Here is a 21,300-nt window from a genome sequence, read left to right on the forward strand (position 1 = left end):
GCCTTCTCCCTCTGTCTTTGCATAGTCTTTCCTCTGTACTTGCCTGTGTCCTAATCTCTTCTTAGAAGGACGTCAGTCATATTGGATTAGGGCCTACCCTAATAACCTAATTTTAACTTAATTACCTTCTGAAGTACTGGAGATTAGGATTTCAACATACTAATTTTGCAGGAACAGCTCAGCCCATAACCCTGCTGGAGTAAGGTTCTGAAGGCAAAACAAAATGTAACGAGTGGTTGTTTTGATTCTCATTATGCACAAACCAACTATATAGCAAGACATGTTCTAGACACTCAGGTTTTTCAATATGGACTACGTAGTAGATATTAAGGAATCTTTGTTAATTTCTTAATAGATGATATAATCATATTATGGTTATGTAAGATTATGACTTTTTTTAAAGTACATAGACTAGATTGGCAAGATGTCTGAGATTTTCTTTAAAATATCTCCTTGCCACCCCCTACCCCCCCAAAAAAAAACAGTTTGTGGAAAGATGATACATGTATATCTAAAATGTGGTGGTTGTTGAAGCATTGTTCCCTTTCTCTGAAAATCCCTCCTTGGTTGATAGATATCTGGTATTTTATTATACTTTTTCTTTGTGTGTTTAGAAATCTTCATACTAAACAGGAATAATAAAAGTAGGAAAACTCATATTATGGAGAATTGAAAGATATAGCACCAGGAAAAAAGGAAAAAGTACTTAGTACCACTACCCAAAGAGAATTTCAATCAGCTTTTTTTTTAAATATATCTTTATTGATTTCAGAGAGAGGAAAGGAGAGGGAGAGAGAGAGAGAGAAACATCAATGATGAGAGAGTCATTCATTGAGCCCACAACCCGGGTATGTGCCCTGACCGGGAATCAAACCCCGATCATCTGGATCCCAGGTTGACGCTCAACCGCTGAGCCACGCCTGGCCGGGCTCAATCAGCTTTTTTTGTTGAACTTCTTTTCAGTCTGCTTTTCATGAATATTCTAATTTTGGTCATTCCCTATGTAAGATGTTTATTTCTGCATTCTTGAATTAACATTATGTTATAATTTTATTTCCATGCTATTATGTATGCCATATAAACTTCATTAAAAATTCTAACTTTGTTAATAATGTTCATCTGTGCTCATAGTAAAAATTCAGTCATCCAGATGTTCATAATGTAGATGCTGAAAGCCTGTCGTATGTTAATCACTGATAGGAGTCTTTTATACATTCTTCCAGACTTCATTTCATGTATATATACTAAACATACTAAATTAGAAAGGCAGTTGCACACTACAGTTTCGTTCCACCACCTTTTTTTGTCTTTGTCAAGTATAATTATCTTAGAAGGCTTTTTATGTCAGTGATATGTATCTATCTTAATCATTTTAATGGCTTCATACTACAGCATTTCTATTCCAGAGCTTCTTAATCAATTATAATAAAAATGCCAAAAGGTATTATGATGGTGGTTTTTAAAAAAAATTTAGAGCTTTTCTATAAGTCTCTCATTATTAAATTTATTCCTCAGTATTTTATATAATTTTGGTACTACTTGGAACACAGTAACTTATTATATTTTCTAAATCAGGAAAATTGCACATTTTTAATTGCACATTTATATTTAATAAATCAGGAAAATTGCACATTTTCCTGATTTTCCTTCTTCTAGGTCTCATTTGCTAGTTTTTGCTAAACTACTTGACCTCTTGATATAAGAGTATCCTAGAGCTAGCTAACATTTTGGACCTCTTCTCTATCTACACTTACTTGGTTGGTGATCTCTTCCAGTACCTGTAGTCCCATTGACATATAGACTACTCCCAAAGTATCTCCCCAGCCCCTTCTTCTTTCCTGAACTTCAGACTTCACATTGAACTTCAACTGCTTGCTAGACATCTCCACTTAGGTGTCTGATGGGCATCCCAAGCTTAGCTTTTCTGGCACTGAACTCTCGATCTTGGCCTCCTCAGACAAACCCACTTGCAGCTTTCTTTCTCACATAGTGACAATTCCATTTTTCGAGTAACTCAAACCAAACATCAAACACCTTGGAGTAATCTTTGCCCTTTCTCCTTTCTTATACCCCAGGTTTGTCTAGATTTGAACGTAAATCCCACTTAAGTGAGGCTATGTTTATAATTCGGAGGGGAGTGTTTTTTTCTCTCTACTCCAACTTTAACCCAGACATTCAGGCCTTCTGGTATCCTTTTGCTGGTGTAGTCTTTTGAAGGTTCCAGTTTTATGTGAAGATTTTAGTTCCCACACTGAATAAGGCCTCATATCCTATGATTTGGAAGGCCATTACATTCTAGGATTATATATAGGGTATCAGTGAATGCCCCAAGGGGTAGGAATGCCTTCAGTCCCTGCTTATCACTCTTGTTTAAGATCTCTTGTCTTTGGGTTCCTGAATATTTCTTTTACTTTTTCAGTGAGCTCAATGATGCAAATTAGTCAGCGTTATTAGCTGATTTTCAGAAAAAAAAATTTTTTCTGCAAAGTATTTCTTTGACATATTGCATAAAAAGGAATTCGTTCTCTTTCAAGTCTTAATACATGTTGCTGGGAATTTTATGAGTTAAGAGTAATTTCCTTCTCATTCAAATTTAGCAGATGACTCACTGAATAATTGAACCTTCCTTATAAACTTCCTATGGGAAGACATGCTAAGATAACTTGAGCCTATAGATATGGGTTAGGTCAGAATTCATTGAACATCCCACAGACTATAAAGCTATTTATAAATTTGTTGTCTACATGAATACCATTTTATTAGGAAAATGTTTTTATTTAGGTCTCAAAGGGCTCCATAAAAAAACAGGCACTGCTGCAAAGACTAGGAAAAGAATTAAAAAATTTTCATGTTAACTATGCTCATTCTAGATCTAAAGCAATGAGCACTAGATGGCAGCAAACCAATATATATCATTATGGGTGCCTAAAAGATCACACTTTAAAGTTATGTAAGTCCTTATTATTACATCTTATTATTTACTCATTTGCTATCCAAACCATTTAATTTACTGATGCTTAATCTACTAGTTCCAGTTTATAATAGTTGATGAGATGCATTAAACCCCAGGGCTGAAAAATATAGTTTCTAGATGAATAAATATAGCACAGAATGATTCCTGTACCACCAAAGTCTGTATAGAACACTCACAAGAATCTACAGCCCTTTTCTATCATAAAGACTACTCTCTAGACAGCTCATCTGCCCTCTGTGATGAGAGGCCCTCTGAATGAACAAAAGACACATTTCAGATACTCATTCTGGTCCTGAGTTATAAGGCCTTTTGTGGCTGTTAATGCTTAAATTTTCATCTTATTGTTCAAATGTTATGTATTTAGTAGCTTGAGAATCAGCTTCATCTCTCTTATGAAGTTTGAAAAGAGGGGTTTCCCAAGCATGCTATGAGTAACTACCAGGCCTGAGGCACACAGATTAGATGTCTCTACCGCAAGTGAGAAGGGACTTTCCTTGTTTTCACATTTAAGATTATATAATTAGTATTTAAAATAAAAAATACATAAATTTTGTATATAATTTAGCTTCATGATTCCATTGTTTCCTCTCCTAACCTGGGATAATTTATAATTTTATGCCTTTGAAAGTGTTTAGAATAAATTATTATTAAAGCGAGACATTAACAGTACAGAAAGACTTGTAAGGGGAAAATGACAAATCCCTGGTTCACCACTTCCTTCCCAAAGTGCTGCTCCTGAGAGTAATCTCCTTTAAACAGTTTCTGCTTTTGTTTCTTCTGGTGATTATTTCTGTTAAAGAGAAAACCATGTGCCCATGATACCAAATCTAGATTTAATACCTGACCTAACTGTTGTATTAACCTTTCTTAGAAACATAATCTCAATCGACCAATCTAGAATTTTCTGGTCAAGCACCAGTAAGGTAATTAGTCACTTGGGCCCGCTCCATTCCTCATAGAAAGAAGAGGTAATCTGCATGATAAAAAACCTTGCCGCCTTCTCCCCTGCCCCAGGAAAAACGTGAAGTCCTGGTCTAAAAATAATCCATTCTCTTCTTTTGTTAATAGCTCCCTTGCCCCACCCTTATTCCTATAAAATCTTTCCATTTTGTACAACCCCTCAGAGTTCCCTTCTTCTTGCTTGATAGGATGCTGCCTGGTTCATGAACCACCTAATAAAATCAATTAGATCTTCAAATTTACTCAGTTGAATTTTGTTTTTTAACACCTGTCTACCTCTTATCACTATTTCTTAATTTGTTGCTTAAATACTGCCTTAGTCTACTGCTAAGAGAGAGTTTAACTCATTTGCGTCCCCTTCTACTTTCTTTACCCATCTCTTCCCTGCGAAGTCTTATAAAGAGGCAATAGAGTATAATAAATAAGCACATATGCTCTAGAATCCTACTTCTGCATTTACTAGCTGTGTGACCTTAGGCAAGTTACTCAATCTCTCTGAACTTTTTTTGTAATCTGTAAAATGGAGATAATAGTAGCCCATTCTTTAGAGGATTATTATGAAGATCAGTGGGTCAATATATTTAAAGCACTAAAGTATTACATTTACTGTGGTTAATTCCTCTTTTGGTTATCCTTGTAAGTTTAGGTAATATACTCACCCCTTCATTACATATATTCATCTCTTGTCACCCCACTTTTTAAGATAAAGATATTGGCAATCTTACACTTCCCTTTCACTCTACCCCTTTTTCACACCTCAGTCTCACCCCCTATATTTTCTATCCCTTAACCGGTTGTTCCATTTTCTGGGAGATTTTTTCAAATTTGTCTTCTAACTAGCCATTAAAAATTTTACTTCAGAAATCTGAGAGTTTTACCTGATGTCTAGTGTTTATTTTTATAGGATTTTAAAGGTTCAAAATTTTAGTGAACTATTGTGTTATTCAGGGTTTGGTCGGGGACAAAAATTATCACACCAGTAATTTGAATAGAGAAAATAATTGTGAACTCAGTAAAAGATGTATTAGCTACTAAAACGGGTAAAAGACAAATCTAAGGTATACAGAGGCAGTAAGTGCAGAGTTGAGGGAAAAGTGAATAAGAAACTTGGAACCTCCCAAGGAGGGTGCCCAGAGGCAGAAATTCAGACATCCAAGGAGTGGGCTTGATTGCCACAGGAGCACAATGTGCTGCCGCTGAGGTAACCACCGGCAGGACTCTTGCAGGAGCATAGGAGAAAAACACCCCCAGAACAAAACGGGCCTCCGCCCCTTCCAAACTTGCACTGCCTCTCAGGGTCCTCTGTCAGCAGAGCCTACATCCAGCCAGCCAGCAAGGTTGATGGCAGAGTTCACTTTCGGCATCACGAGCAGGGAAAAGAGGGACGAATTTTGAAGTGACGCAATAAACTAATAACTGACATAACTGTCTCTAAGTTTACTTAGTACATAGGCGGCCTTCCTTTTCTTGGTTCTCTTCGTTTCCTTGAATAATTTCAGCTTTCCTTGTGAATTTTTTTTCTATTTATCTCTGACCTCTCTATAATTCTAGAGCCTTTTAAAAATGTCTGGAATTAATTCCTTATTTGTTATTTGTTAAATATAAGGCAATGAAAAGTTGATTCAGAGTTCTGTGGTAGTAGGCTGGGCAGCTTAGTTTCTATAGAGAAAAATCTTCCAGCTTTTTTGCTAGAATGGGAAATACCTGATTGCTGGGCATTCCCCGTGTTGGAATGAGGGAGTGGTAAGAGAATGATTAGAATTTACACTCACTTTCAATTAAGTCTGCCATATTTTATTTTATTTTATTTTATTTTATTTTATTTTATTTTATTTTATTTTTATTTTATTTTATTTTATATTTTATTTTATTTTATTATTTTATTTTATTATTGTTTAAAATATTACAGATGTCCCTTTTTCTCCCCAATGACCCATTCCACCCCGTTCCTTCCCCCTCCCCAGTCCCTCTCCCCACCATTGTCCATGTCCTTGGGTTGTGTATATATGCACATAAATTCTTTGGTTACTCTCTCCCCCTCCACCCACCCACCCTCCTCCATCCCTCTGACATTCATCAGTCTCATCTATGCTTCCATGTCATTGAATCTATTCTGTTCATCAGTTTATTAAGTTTGTTAGATTCCACGAAACCATAAAAATCCTGGAAGAAAACATAGGCAGTAAAGTCACAGACGTCCCACGTAGTGGACTTTTCACTGATACATCTCCTAGGGCAAGAGAAACAAAGGAAAAAATAAACATATGGGACTACATCAAACTAAAAAGCTTCTGCATAGCAAAAGAAAACAGCTTCAAAATACAAAGGAACCCCACGATCTGGGAAAACATATTTGCCAAGGATGAATCTGATAAGGGGCTAATTTCCAAAGTGTACAAAGTCCGCCATTTTCAACTCCACATTTCACTCCCTGCTGCCATTTGGTATTTTCTGAGCTTCTCTGTATTTCTGCAAGGCCAGTTTTTTCAGCTTCTTTAGAAACCAGTTGCATTAATTTCTGTGGCTTCCATGACAAATGAACACAAAGTTGGTAGCTTAAAACAACATACATTTGTTTATTCACAGTTCTAGAGACCAGAAGTCAAAAATCAAGATGTTAGCTGAACTCTCTTGGAAAGTTATGTTCCTTGCCTTGTCTAGTTTCTTGTGGCTGTTGGCATTCCTTGGTTTGTAACAATATCACCCCAATCTCTGCCTCTGTCTTCTCTTTACAGCTTCTTCTCTTCAGTTTGTGTAATCTCCCCTTGCCTCACTCTTATAAGGATGCTTGTCACTGGATTTAGGTAGGACCCACTCAGAAAACCCAGGATGATCTTATCAAAGGTTCTTAACTTAATTACATCTGCAAAGAATTTTTCCAAATAAGGTAACATTCATGGGTTCTTGGGATTAGGATATGGACATATCTTTTTGGATACCACCATTCAACTCACTATACTGCTCATATAACTGCTACTCTCTTTAAGAATTTTGATGACATTTCTTGTCTGCTGACCCTCTACTTTCTATCTTTATTTTGTGTATATATTCATATGTATAATATATATTATATACATGTACGTATGTATATGTGTGTGGGACAGATGTTTACTTTAAAACCATTTACTGGGATATTAGGAAGAAGAGGAAATAAATGTGTGTGGTCAGTCCACAATCTTGACTTAGGCATATATAATTTTTTTTGGAAGAATTTTTACTAGGTAGTCTGAATAAAATCAAATTAAGCTAAAGTTGTGAAAAGTACAGAACAAATAAGCCAAGTTATATAAAAGAGCTCAATTAATAGTTTCTCTCTTTAAAAATTATATTTTGTTATTTTTAATTGAATTTATTGGGGTGAAATTGCTTCACAAAATCATACAGGTTTCAAGTGTACAACTCAACAAAACGTCATCTGCACACTGCATCATGTGTCCACCACCCAAAGCAAAGTGTCTTTCTATCCCTAAATATCTGCCCTTTGCCCATTCTTCCTATCCCTACCTCCCTTTCTCTCTGGCTATCACCACAGTGTTGTCTGTGTCGATATGTTTTATGCTTAACCCTTTCACCTTCTTTCACCCAGCCCCCCAAGCCCCCTCCACTCTGACAGCTGTCTGTCTCTTCCATGTAACCATGCCTTTGGTTCTGTTTTGTTCCTCATTTTATTTTGTTCATTAGATTCCTCATGTAAGTGAGATCATACCAGATGTATCATTGACAAATATGTTCTCCCATTCAGTGGGTTCCCTTTTCATTTTGTTGATAGTTTCTTTTGCTCTGCAAACCTTTTTAGTTTGATACAGTCCCATTTGTTTATTTTTTCCCTTTGTTTTCCTTGCCTGAAGAGATATATCAGTGAAAATATTGCTACATGAGATGTCTGAGATTTTACTGCCTATGTTTTCTACTAGGATTTTTGTGATTTCATGACTTACATTTAAGTCTTTTGTTTTTTTAATATGTCCTTACTGATTTCAGAGAGATTAAAGGAGAGGGAGAGAGAGAGAGAGAAACATCAATGGTGGGAGAGTCATTGATTGGCTGCCTCCTGCATGCCCCCTACTGCATGCCCCAAAACCCAGGCATGTGCCCTGACTGGGAATTGAACCTCAATCTCCTGGATCATAGGTCGATGCTCAATCTCTGAGCCACGCCAGCCAGGCTACATTTAAGTCTTCAATCCATTTTGAGTTTATTGTTGTGTATCCTATAAGTTGGTGGTCTAGTTTCCTTTCTTTCTTTCTTTCTTTCTTTCTTTCTTTCTTTCTTTCTTTCTTTCTTTCTTTCTTTCTTTCTTTCTTTCTTTCTTTCTTTCTTTCTTTCTTTCTTCCTTTCTTTCTTTCTTCCTTTCTTCCTTTCTTCCTTTCTTCCTTTCTTCCTTTCTTCCTTTCTTCCTTTCTTCCTTTCTTCCTTTCTTCCTTTCTTTCCTTTCTTTCCTTTCTTTCCTTTCTTTCCTTTCTTTTCTTTCTTTCTTTCTTTTTTTTGCATGCATCTGTCCAATTTTCCCAACATCATTTATTTAAGAGACTGTCTTTGCCCCATTGTATGTTCTTGCCTCCTTTGTCAAATATTAATTGACCATAAAGGTGTGGGTTGTTTCTGTGTTTTCTATTATGTTCCATTGATCTATATGCCTGTTTTTGTACCAATACCATGCTTTTTTGATTACTATGGCCTTGTAGTATAGTTTGATATCAGGTATTGTGATGCCTCCAACTTTGCCCTTCTTTTTCCAGGTTGCTGAGGCTATTTGGGGTCTTTTGTGGTTCCATATTACAAAATATTACATTTTTGGAATATTTGTTCTAGATCTGTGAGATATGCCATTTGTATTTTAATAGGAATTGTATTGAATCTTTAGATTGCTTTGGATAGTATGGGCATTTTAATGATGTTGATTTTTCCTATCCTTGAACATGGTATATGCTTCCACTTATTTGTATCTTTCTCAATTTCTTTCTTCAGTATCTTGTAATTTTCCAAGTATAGGTCTTTTACCTCGTTGGTTAAATTTATTCCTAGGTAGCTTATTTTGTTGTTGTTGTTACAATAGTAAATGGGATTGTTTTCCTAATTTCTCTTTCTGATAGTTCATTATTGATGTATAAAAATGCCACCGATTTCTGAATATTAATTTTGTATTCTGCTACATTAGATCTAGTAGTTTTTTGGTTGAGTCTTTAGGGTTTTCTATGTACAATATCATGTCATCTGTGAATAATGACAGTTTTACTTCCTCCTTTGCATTTTGGATGTCTTTTTTCCTCTCTCCTCTTAATCTCTTTCAACCTCTTCCATCATGACTCCCCATATATTTAAATCCTTCATAGTTCCAATAGGTATTCAACAGTTTATATAACACCTCTCATTTAAGACAGGGATAGAATAATAGAATTTTTCAGTGGTTTGCCTCAACTACCTGATATATATAGCCTACATTGAGCCTTCCTAGCTCTATCCTTCCTCTTTCATCCCCTTCCCAGAAACACTATACTTTATATAGTTCCTGGAAGATGCCTGTTTCTCCCTTGTTTTGTTGTTGTTGGTTTGTTTTGTTTTGTTTTTATTGATTTCAAAGAGAGGAAGGGAGAAGGAGAGAGAGAGAGAGAGAGAGAGAGAGAGAGAGAGAGAGAGAAATTAAATGAGAGAGTCATTGATTGGCTGCCTCCTGCATGCCCCTTGCTGGGGATCAAGCCTGAAACCCAGGAATGTACCCTGACCAGGAATCGAACCTGTCTCCTGGATCATAGGTCGATGCTCAACTGCTGAGCCATGCTGTCTGGGGTCCCCCTTGTTTAAAGGAGGGACATAGCATATGCTCTCATAATTTTGCATAGTATTTTGTCTGCCTGACAAAGCCCTATTTCTCTTTCAAGTCTCCCTGCAAATGCCTCCTATCTCTTGACATGGTCCCTGATTCCCCAGGGTAGACAAGAATACTTATGCTATGTTCTAATACTTTTGAACATTCATACCACATTGCATTTGTATATACAATGAATGCCAGTATCTCTTTACCCCTTCCTGTATAATAAGTACTGTCTTAGTTTTGGCTGCTATAACAACAGCAAAAGCAGAGACTGAGTGGTTCATAAACAACATACATTTATTTATTTTTCACAGTCTGGAGGCTGGCATTTCAAGATCAAGGCACTGGCAGATTTGGTGTCTGGTGAGGCCCTGCTTCCTGGTTGCAGACTGCCATCTTCTTGCTGTGTTAACACATGACAGAATAGAGCAAGAAAGGTTCCTGGGGCCTCTTTTATCAGGGTACTAACACCATTAACCATCACTAGTTCACCCCATGTTAACTGTACACCCATCTGCATCTCCTTAAACCATACTTCATCTCCAAATGGAGACAATAACAAGGTCATAATTTCACCTAGGATGATATAATTATCCTTCTGAGACTTGAGTGTAGGTATAGGTCTAGAAGCAAAGGGGTGGGTAGTGGTTGTTACTGAGGAAAATAAACATTGTCTTGCAAGGCAACTGCCTCAGGGGAGGCCATTACAGTTTTCTCAGGCAATGCAGGGTTAACCCCCTCAGATAGAGGTAGAGAGGCTCCATCCATTGGGGGTAGAAAGGCGCCTTCCACTGACAAAGAAGATTCATCGGAATTTAGGGATTCAGCGTCGCTAATGTCTTGAGAGTGTTCCCACATATCCCCATTCCAACTTTCAGGAGCCCATTCCTTCCCAATCAACGCCCTCCCTTTAACAGACACCCTTGGAGGCTGGTAGTTGAACTTGCATTGTAATTTGGCCAGTTGCAGAATGAGGTTCTGGTTTGATTTTCAGCAATTTTAGCCTTGTGGCTTCAAAGAGAAAAGAGTCTCCTTCAGCGCATCCATAGAAGCTTTTAGGTCATTTTTGTGACACTTAATATTTGCTTAATATATTGTTTAATTTGACCAATACTTGTCGAATGCTAACTATGTGCCAGCTAGGCATGTGATACACTTCAGTGAACAAAAAGACAAAGATCCCTTTTTTGGAGCTGACATTGTAGTTTATAAGTGAATGGTCAACTTAAGTATAGTTTGGGGTTTATTTAAGTTTATTTCAGAGTAAAAAATTAATGCCTAAACTTACAGCTCTTGCATAGTCATGCCCAACTAGCAGACACTACATGACATCAACCTGTAGACACAACAGAGTCAAGTTGTTACTCAAATGAGACTCAAGCTTGGCAGGATGTCAGGAGTTCCATTCCGATCAATAAACAGTGTCTGGAATTCATCTATTGCCCTAAGACTACTGTTGAGTGAGCCTGTGTAAACATCTATGTGGCCACCAATATTAAACTCCTTGGTCCCGACCCCAATCCTACTAGGTACCTAGACTCTTGCCTCTGTTCTGCATTTGCACTTCATTCTCTGCCGTTAACAGATTCCAGTCCTGAACCCCAGCCAACTTGTCTGGGCCTCGGAAGCTCACTAATCTTGCCAGACCAGCCTCTGGGGGATCTGGATACTGTCCCAGTGTTCCTCCTTCTGTAGCCCACTGGCTAAGGCCCTCTCACAACCCAGATTACCTCTCCCACTCAAAACATAAAACTGTCATCCATGGGATATTAACATTTCCCACATAACCAATTTCTGGTGCCATGCTCCCCCCTGGCATGTTTGAGATGATGTCTATCAACATTAAGCTGAACAGGATTGAAGTTTGGTATGTCTGCTTAGAAGCTGAAATTGGGTGCAGCCCTAGCCATCAGGCTGGCCCTGTCCTGCCAGTCTTGGTTTCCCTTTCTCCTATAGCTCTAAGGCTGGGATTTCTTCTGGATCTGCTGCCAGGGCTAATCAGATCACAATACTAAAGAGCAAGAATTCTCAGCATTCTGTAGTCCGCTTTTCTAAGCAGTTCTTTAGATTTTAGTGCATCTAAATTATAGTTATAAGTAACATTTTATCCTTTCTGAAGCACATTAGTCCTCCTGCAAAATAATCATTTTCAAAAATTGTCTGAGATTCAGATACTGCACCAAATCTTTATGCTTTCTTACAAGCATGTGGTCCTAATCCAATATATCGTGCAGAGTACAGATCAGTGTTTCTTCTAACTTCAACAGAGATAAATATTTATTAAGCCTCCACTATGCTCATGGCACCATACCAGGTGCTGCTATAACTATTTTTCCTTTCCAGGAAAAATATATTCAAATATGGAATAAGGAGCCCAAACTCACAGACCTGGACTGACTTTGCTTCTTAAAAATTCAACATGCTACAGCTGTGTGCTTAAACCTGATTCCAACAGCATGATGAAATAAAACATTATTATTGTTGGGAATATGATACCATCTGAATAAATAGCCAACATGAAAAGTGTCTCTAAAAACCATAGCATTGTGATGATGGTAATTATATGTTCCTCAGCTGTTCTGGGACATGGTCAACTCATAGTCTCTTACCATTCATCTTGAAGACATTTAAAAATACTCACTTTTCCTACTCTTCCTACATATGAACCTTATTTGCAATAAAAATCTCATAATATTTTATCTTTTTTTGATATGCTGTTTCCATCAAATGATGTCTGGAATAAATCAGCTTTGACTTCTCAGGTTAAAAATGCTGTTTCAGAGTTTTAGTGGTTGTAATACATATTTATATTTTCTTATACCCTTACAATAATGAAGGCAATTGAAGAGACAACATTTTTGTGTGTGTATAGGATAAAAATCAGGCCAATCGCATCACTATAAAACTTCTTTCAGAAGGCTTCTAATGTTGAATTTTAATTAAATGCTTGAATAATTAGGACGTTTTGGTTTTTGTTTTCAAATACTTATTAGTGGAAAACAGATTGAAATATAGAATGCACCAGATAAGTCTCTTTAATAATTTTATGTTTCTGTGTAATATTTGAAGTAGAAATATCACTCTTTTGATTTTATACTGCAAATGTTACATCTGTGGACATAAAAAAAGCCTACATGGCTATAGCTGTACAGGAAAGAATCTTGTTCAAGTACTAATAAATTACCCAAGTTTTAGATAATTCTGACACCATTCCAATGTATTTTCTTCAGTATTTTGCTCTCAGGCTTTCTAACCCAGACATATATGGTTAAAGACAATATTTTATAAATTCAATCATAGTTGCCTTGTGAAGGAAGGCATTTGGTCTTGAATAGTGCCAGAAGCAAGTAAATGGTAAATAATATTACATAATAGACATTTTTGCAAATTATAGAGCTCAACTTTCATGCTTAAAGATAAATCTCACAGATTAACAAATGTTCCTAGTTTCATTAATAATTCTCCATTTTTATTAAAAGCTTTACCTTCCCCATAATTCGGCAAATGAGAAATTCATTGAGAAAGTTGCTCATTCCCATATAATCACTTTTTACTCAACATTGTTAATTTATAAACAATAATGTACTTTTTGTTGAGTCATATGGCATGAAGTTCAGAGGCAGGTTGCTCTTTGTCTAATAAAACTAGTTAAATAAGAACGGGTTATAATATCAGAGGTCATAACAGCAAATATATTTTTCAACTTTATGTAAAACAAACTTTATAGCAGTTAATTAAATCAAAGAATCCTTTAGTAGGAACTGTAAGACTAGCGATTGGCATTTAGTGAGTCCTTGCTATATGTTTTGTATTTTGCTAAGCACATTATATACTTTATTTCATTTCATTCTCACAATATCCCTGTAAAGTATTTGCTGTTAGTAGTCTTATTTTAATGTTGCTAAAGTTGAGCTGCAAGGCAAAGTAGTGTACCTAAGGACAACAGCTGCTAGGGGCAGAATCAGGGATCTGATCCAGGTAATTTGACTCAACTTCCTCAGCTCCAATGGCATTTTGCTTGTCTCTTACACAGGTACATCTTCATTGTTAACTCATAAGCTCACTGAAGGGAAAGACCATCTCCTGTTAAATCTTTATGTTCAACAATTGCCTTGGGCACAGTAGGGGTCTACAAAGGTTTGGTGAAAGAAACATCAATTAAAAATGTAGAATAATGCTATGATATATAGTAATAGTTATTTATTTTCAAGGGTTAAACAGGGTCACCAATGCTACAGAACTGAACAGTAAGTTCTTTTTCTGCTTGTATTTTCTGGTGTTTTTAGCAAGCTCACTTATTCTCCTGCCCGCTCTTCAGGTGGGCACAAACTCTCCTAGTTAACAACTCTTACCAAATAAGCAAGATGCATTTTTTACTGAAATTACATTTTCCCCCAAACTACCTAATTTGAACAAATTTCTCTGAATGCAAATCTAGTTCAGTTTTTTTTAATGTAAAATTGTTCACTCATATTGGTCAATACCATGTATCTCTGTGGGTTTTTTACTAGACACCAAATTACAACATACAAATCTATATGAATGAAGCAGAATATATAGAATAGGACAATAAAATAACAGTGATGCTTCCTTGCCTGTCATGTTACATTAAAATCTCTAGCATGAAAAATAAGAAAAATAATTTATTCACAGAAATCTAAAAACTAACCTCAGAAGAAAAGCAGAATTCTGAAATTCTGAAAACCGACTTCCTTATTAACAGTCGTTTTTAACGTGGCCACCTTATGAAGGTAACAAACAGATTAAGTCGTAACTGGCAGGAAAACCAAGTTTGACTTACTCTTTAAATTTGTGCGCGTGCGCGTGTGAAGAGTTTGCTAATCACAACAGACAAAAACACTGCCGTAGTGATTGCCCTACTGCTAGAACCCTGGTTCATCGGGTTAGGGTCCTATCCTTCTGTGCGCCTGTGTGTGTGTGTGTGTGTGTGTGTGTGTGTGTGAGTGAGAGAGAGAGAGAGAGAGAGAGAGAGAGAGAAAGAGAGAGAGAGATGCCAATGGACAGCTTCTTGATGAGTAAATTTGTTCTTCTGATCAATCAGGAATCTAGCTGGAAGGTGTCCCAATTTATTTTATTACTCATTATATTAACATTAATGATATTAATGTTAACTATTAAGTATGAACATAATTCTTATTTACTTTTTCTATGAATTCATTTATTGAGCACTTAGACTGTAGTTAAGAGTTTAGCTTTGATTTATCAATAATCTCTTCCCAAACTCCCTTGTGATTGGATCCCTTGCAGAAGATTATCAAATATTTGATGGGTGGTTGGAAGGTCCCTTCCTATCCTATGGACAGAAGATTCTAAGATGTCTTAATGTACTTAATACTTTATTTACATCACTCCTGATGTGCTTATATATAGATAAGCTCTTTTGAATATATAACCCGATGCAATTATTAACACTTTAGGATAACTTTATGTAGTATAGGTATTTCTAGGTCTCAGCAGGCCCATTAGTATACCTAATGGACCTACAAAGAAAACTTGTCTCAGATTCCATTCTGGAACTGTTTTATTATGAACTACTAGTAAATTACCCCACAAGAGGTCACCAAAATTCCAATATTTTGGGAGTGTGATTTGCTGACTTTTCCTCCTTCTTGCAAAGGAGTTGAAAAAGGTTTTGTTTCCTGATAGTTTTGCCTGCTCAGTAGGAAGACCTGCCAGTCTGCCCCAGCTAGACATGAAGGTAAGTAACCGAAAGGAGTTTCGTTAGAGCCAAGGAAACATGGAAGCCTGTAGCCATCTGTTGTATGGGCCACCCACATGTAGAGAAGTATCCATTGTATGGCCTTAATGAAAAGAATGGGGACACGGGCACCTTCTGACCTCAGTAATTAAGCTCCTTCAGCCAGAAATTAGACCTTCTAAAGGCATATAACACTTTTTAGGCACTGGAGTAACATTCCAGGTTGTCGCACATACCATAATAATAGAACGGACCTAAAAGAGGCCTGCACTCAATAACTATCTGCTTGGGGAAGGCTGAAGAAAGAAATACCAAAAGTACTCTCAGGGATGGAAAATGCTGCTCAATCAGTTTCTTGGGAGAATTTTTAGACTCAAGCAGTCAGATACCTATAAAGAACTGGGTTTGAAACAGTTTTCTTTAAGGAACAACCTGTATTTTCTTTACTGTAAATGTGAATTTTAAAAGAAAAAGAATTTAAATTGTTTTAGAAAAAAGGTAGCTTAAAATTTGAGGATATTTCCCACACCTTTACAAGCATTTCCCTCACCCCTATGAATATATTACCTGAATATAAAAATGGAATTTTTCTTGATTTCTCATTCTCTAGATGCTAAAAGAAATAATGTTACTTTTAGTACTCTGGAATAGTAACATTATTGGATGTATATCTTCCTAGCCACGGTCATTGGTTGCATTTTTTAATGGGATCTATTATATAGGGGCAGAGGGTGCAGGCAGAACCTTCTCTAATGATCTTTTCACTTCCCTTCTCTAAATGGGGAATATTTAACTTAAAATATTGTGAATTTAAACATATATAAAAAGAAGTTTTATTGTTGTGAATCAGGTGTTTGAATATGCTTACATTTTCCAATGAATAGCGTTAAAATTGTTAAGAAAATTAGAATTGTAAGGATGGAAAGACCTGTAAAGATCCCAACCCTATGAACATGTAGGGATTTCAGCAAGATGATTTCTAAGGTCCTTTCCAGCCCCAAAACATAATGACTCTATTTAAATTCTCATGCTTTTGGACCCTAAAACATCCATTTCTCTCTCAGTGAGATTGCTTTGGGTGGAAGGCTTTTCTTATTTGAATGTCTGTTTTGTTATGCACCATAATTTGGGAGTTAAAAGTCAGATCATGAAAATCTAATTTTCTGCACTTACCCGGGTTTGGCATGATTTCCTCAGCACGATTTCATGCATATTTCCAACTTCTGTGTTAATGAACATGCTGTTTCATGAAATGCTTTTGTAATATGCTTCATATAATCCTTCCGTCTTTTCCTTTTGGAGGTGGGAGACTGAATTGTATCAGAGACACTCATGAATTAAAAGACCCAAATGAATAATATAATACAGGGACACTGAATTTCTATTTGACTTGACCCATCACCCAGAAAAAGGAGAAATGAAACATAGGTTACTCATGTGGGAGTGAAGGAGTAAACCAGTCACAATGTATGAAAGAGGCAAATGACACTTCCAGAACCTCAAAGAAGCACACAGCAAGCCTTTCTGGTACAATTACAGCCTATTCCACCACCTTGGGCTGGTGTTAACTGGCAAGGCGCTTAGTTGTCCCCAGTTTATTCACAGTGAGCCCTGGGTAGGCGCAGCCAGAGAGCATTTCAAATAAGCAGGAGCCACTAACTCCTAGCCCTGCTGAGACAGTGCTGTCAAGAGTGTGAGGACTGCATCAGTGCCTTATGCATTCACCTCCTGCCTGCTGCTGATGTCTGTGCTTAGGACAAAGGCTTTCCTGGTCCTTGTACTTGAGTAACTCACAGTACAGTTTTGAAAAGAGGCAAGAACACCTCTACAGTGTTGCACTGATACTAAGTCATACAATTCTTTTTCTTCGCAGTTTTACATCTCTGAAATCAGGTTGCATGCTCCAATTGAGGGTATCTTACAAATGCTTTTGGCAAGGTGGCAGTTATAAATAGTCTTGGTTTGTGTGGGTGCAGACTTGGTCACAGCTGTTCATGTTGTCTTTCCTTCACTGATATATACATTGTTGATATTGAGTGAGTTGAGCTAATTGCCATTTAAAATCACACTATAATTTAGCATTAGAATGAAAAGTTATTGTGCATGCAGAAAGGCTAGAAGGAATGCAGTGGGGCATCTCTCTACTATCAGTGTGGTTAGTATTTATAGTTGGAGGGTTGACCCCCATTTCTTTTTTCTTGAAAATTAATGCCTCACCTGGCTGGTGTGGCTCAGTAGAGTGTCAGCCAGTGCACCAAAGGGTTATGAGTTCAATTCCCAGTCGAGGACACATACATGGGTTGCAAGTTCAATCCCCGGCCCTGGTCAGGGCTCATTCAGGAGGCAGTCGATCAATGCGTCTCTCTCACATGGATGTTCCTGTCTCTCTCTCCCTCTCTCTCCCCCTCCTCCCCTCCCTTCCACTCTCTCTGAAAATCAGTGGAAACATATCCTAGGGTGAGGTTTAACAACAACAAAATGCTTGATGAGTCTTAGGAAAGGATAATACCTACAAGGTGAGTAAGTTGCGTAAGGTGTTGGTTTATGCAAAGGATTGGCTCTCACCTTGCTACACTATATGTGGTCTCTGGACCAAGAGCATCAGCATCGCCTGGGAGCTTATTAGAAATGCAGAATCTCAGGCTCCATCCCAGACTTACAAAATCAGAATCTGCATTTTAAGAAGATGCCCTGGTGGCTCAAATGCACATTAAAGTCTGAGAAATACTGTTATCACATGCCAAGCAATTCAACTAAAGGCAGGAGAAATTACCTAATCCTTCTGAAGAGATAAAAGACATTTCAAAACAACAAGAAGTTGATGTGACCCATTCAATTCATCACCCAGGACTATCATTTGGATGTCAATCACCGATATCAGAAATTTCCTGCTCAGTTTGAACAGCAGTTGCTTAACTTTTTGTGACAGGTGATTCAATTGAAGAAAAATTGAGACTATTAGTTGGTTAAATAAGAAATGCTAACAAAACCGTGGGCTCTTTGATATATCTCAAAACTGCACTGAAAGAATTCTTTCAATATGTATGAAAGGAAAAGTTTTGTCTTAAGAAAGCATTGCTATAATTTTACTGACAGGTTTTTTTTTTGTTCCTAGCATTCCACGAAATAATAGTGTATCTCATCATTGATGGTGTCTTAGACTTGATGTAAAGTAGTATCACATCATGTACTAAGTGCTATAATCACAAAAAAGCAGGGAATAGTAACAAGCTGTAGAGCAAATAAGTGGTCATTTCTTGTAATCAGGGAAGGTTTATTGCCTTGAGCAAAAGTTAGTAAGGTAAAGAAGGGAAGAAAGTGCAGTGCAGAGAGGGGAACATTCCAAGGAGGAGGAATTACAAGGGCAAAGGTGACAAATGTCAAGAAGCAGACAGAGAAACTAAAGCAGTTTGGGGTTTTTTTTTGTGTGGGGGGGTGGCTAGGAGCAGGCTGGGATGCTGGATTGATAGCTTTGCTTTGCTTTAGCTGTAGTGTTGCAAAGGCAAAGGGAAGCACCTCCATATCTCCAAGGGGGCTTTGGTGACAGCTCCCATTCCCAGAGGGAGAACTGGCCTTACCTGGGACCAGTTTTCTGTTAAGTTCAGAAACAGAGGTTGCTCTGTCCTTGAATTTTCTTGAATAAGTGCAGCTCCCACTTAAGAAACAGGAACATTAGTTTTGATAATGAAGGATGAGGTTCTCATCCTTGTCTGCACATTATAATCACCCCAAGCAATGCCTGAACCCTCCTCAAAGAAATTTCATGTTAACTCTTTGGGGAGAAGCACAGGCATTGGTAATTTTTTAACCCTTCTCCTCCATGATACTACTGTGCAGCTTATTTTAAGAACATGGGTTCAGGGTCAGAGTGAGTTAGGGTAGATGAGCAGCTGGTCAGCTGTAAGCATGAACTTCAGCATCCATAGGTCACAGAGGAGGAAGCATCATTCACGCCCTTGCCCTGTTTAGGTGAAGGTAGTTATTTGGGCAGATAATGTGGGGGAGATGGGGGATGACTTTCTGCCATTATCTCTGAGCCCCAGGATTGGCCGGACATCTTTGATCATCTTGGAACCCTTTCATTCTAGAACACCCGATCTCTTTCTGGCATCACATGATTGTTTGGGATGTAAAAACTTCACATGCAGGCTCTCAGGCATGCATTTCTTGGGGCAGCCCTGAGGTGGTGCTTTGAACTGGTGATTTATCAAAGTTTGGACAGACAGGTAGAGGCCCTGGTGCTGTCTTTGACAAAGAATATGGGGCCAAAGAAAATAGCCTAAAGTTGGTGTCTGGTGACATCTCTGCTACCTCTCAGCACAAATATTATCCCTATTGGCTGACTTTGCTCAGTCCCAGCAGTGAGAAAGGCAGTTGCATGGGGAACTTGAGTGAATGTCCACAGTGCTGGCAGTAGATATTTGGGCCAAAGGGTAGGGTGGACATGTTCTAGAATAAAAGAAGTAATAGGTTTGCAGAGGCAGAAGGTAACATTAGGCCACAGGTCACAGACAGCAGTGTTCTCTCAACTTTTGTGCAGTGCTAGGACGTGTCAGCTGACCCCCCTGATGATGTCTCCTCTTACAGGAGTCAGCTTGGAGCAGTGGATATGTAGACTAACCATACTTGCATTTGTTCTGCAAAGCTATTTGATGCCTTAGTTTATTATAGGCTGTACTTGGAGGCTTGTTGTTTTGAAGACAGATTTGTAGTTCAGCTAGTGAAATGTTCTCTGCTTAAGTGTGGAGCCTGGCCGGGTGTGGCTCAGCGGTTGAGCGTCGACCTAGGATTCAGGGAATCAGGGTTTGATTCCCCATCAGGGCACATGCCCAGGTTGTGGGCTCGATCCCCTGCCAGGGGCGTGCAGGAGGCAGCCAATCAATGACTCTCTCATCATTGATGTTTCTATCTCTCTCTCTCTCCCTCTCCTTTGCTCTCTCTGAAATCAATAAAGATATATTTAAAAAAAAAAAAAAAAGTGGAGGCCAAGGCACCCAGATTTTTATAGCAGCTCCTAGCTGGTCTCCCTGTCTTCAACCATTGCTTTTCAAAACTCTATTCTCAAAACAACAGTAAAAATGATCACTTAAGAGACTGAGCCAATCATGTCTTCTCTACTCAAAAACTTTTGATGGTACCTCTACTAGGAGTAAAAATCAGAGTTGGTACCATGGCTTCTAAAGCTCTTTGTGATTTGTGCTCCCTCCCCTGCTACTTCTCTGTCTTCATCTCCTCTTTCTTGTTTGCTCCCTCGCTGTTCTCCAGCCAGCCTCACTTCCTTAAATACAAGTCACCCTCCTGCCTCAAGGCCTTTGCACTTGCTAGTCTCTTTGCTTAAAATACTCTTACCGTAGATATTTGAAGAGCTCACTCCCTCTTCTTCAAATCTTTGCGTCAATGCCGTCTTTGCAGTAAGGCTTTGCTTAAGCACCTATTTAAAAATGACACCCAACGCTCCCTAACTCCTTTCTCTGCTTTATATTTCTGTTTTCTCCATTTACTTTTAATTAATAAGCTCCATGACAGCAGGGTTCGCCCACCCTCTTTTGTTCTCTACTGTATCCCCAGACCCTAGAATGATAGGTAGTAATCAATAACTAGTTCTTCGTTGAATAGTTGGAAGAATACATAAATTATCCCCAAACCATATAATTACTTGGTGTCAATAACACTGAAACTGACCAAATGGTCCATGTTCAGATGTGCAGAGCTATCCTGACTGGGGGCTTGTTGTGTGGCTGATGCCACAGAAAATAGACAGCTATATGGGCTCTATCTCTTGTGCAACTCTAGTGGTGAGTGGTAGGGGGTTAGGAACAGCAATGAAGAGCTGGA

The sequence above is a fragment of the Miniopterus natalensis genome, chromosome 5 (assembly GCF_054644295.1).
Source record: "Miniopterus natalensis isolate mMinNat1 chromosome 5, mMinNat1.hap1, whole genome shotgun sequence".
Taxonomy (NCBI): domain Eukaryota; kingdom Metazoa; phylum Chordata; class Mammalia; order Chiroptera; family Miniopteridae; genus Miniopterus; species Miniopterus natalensis.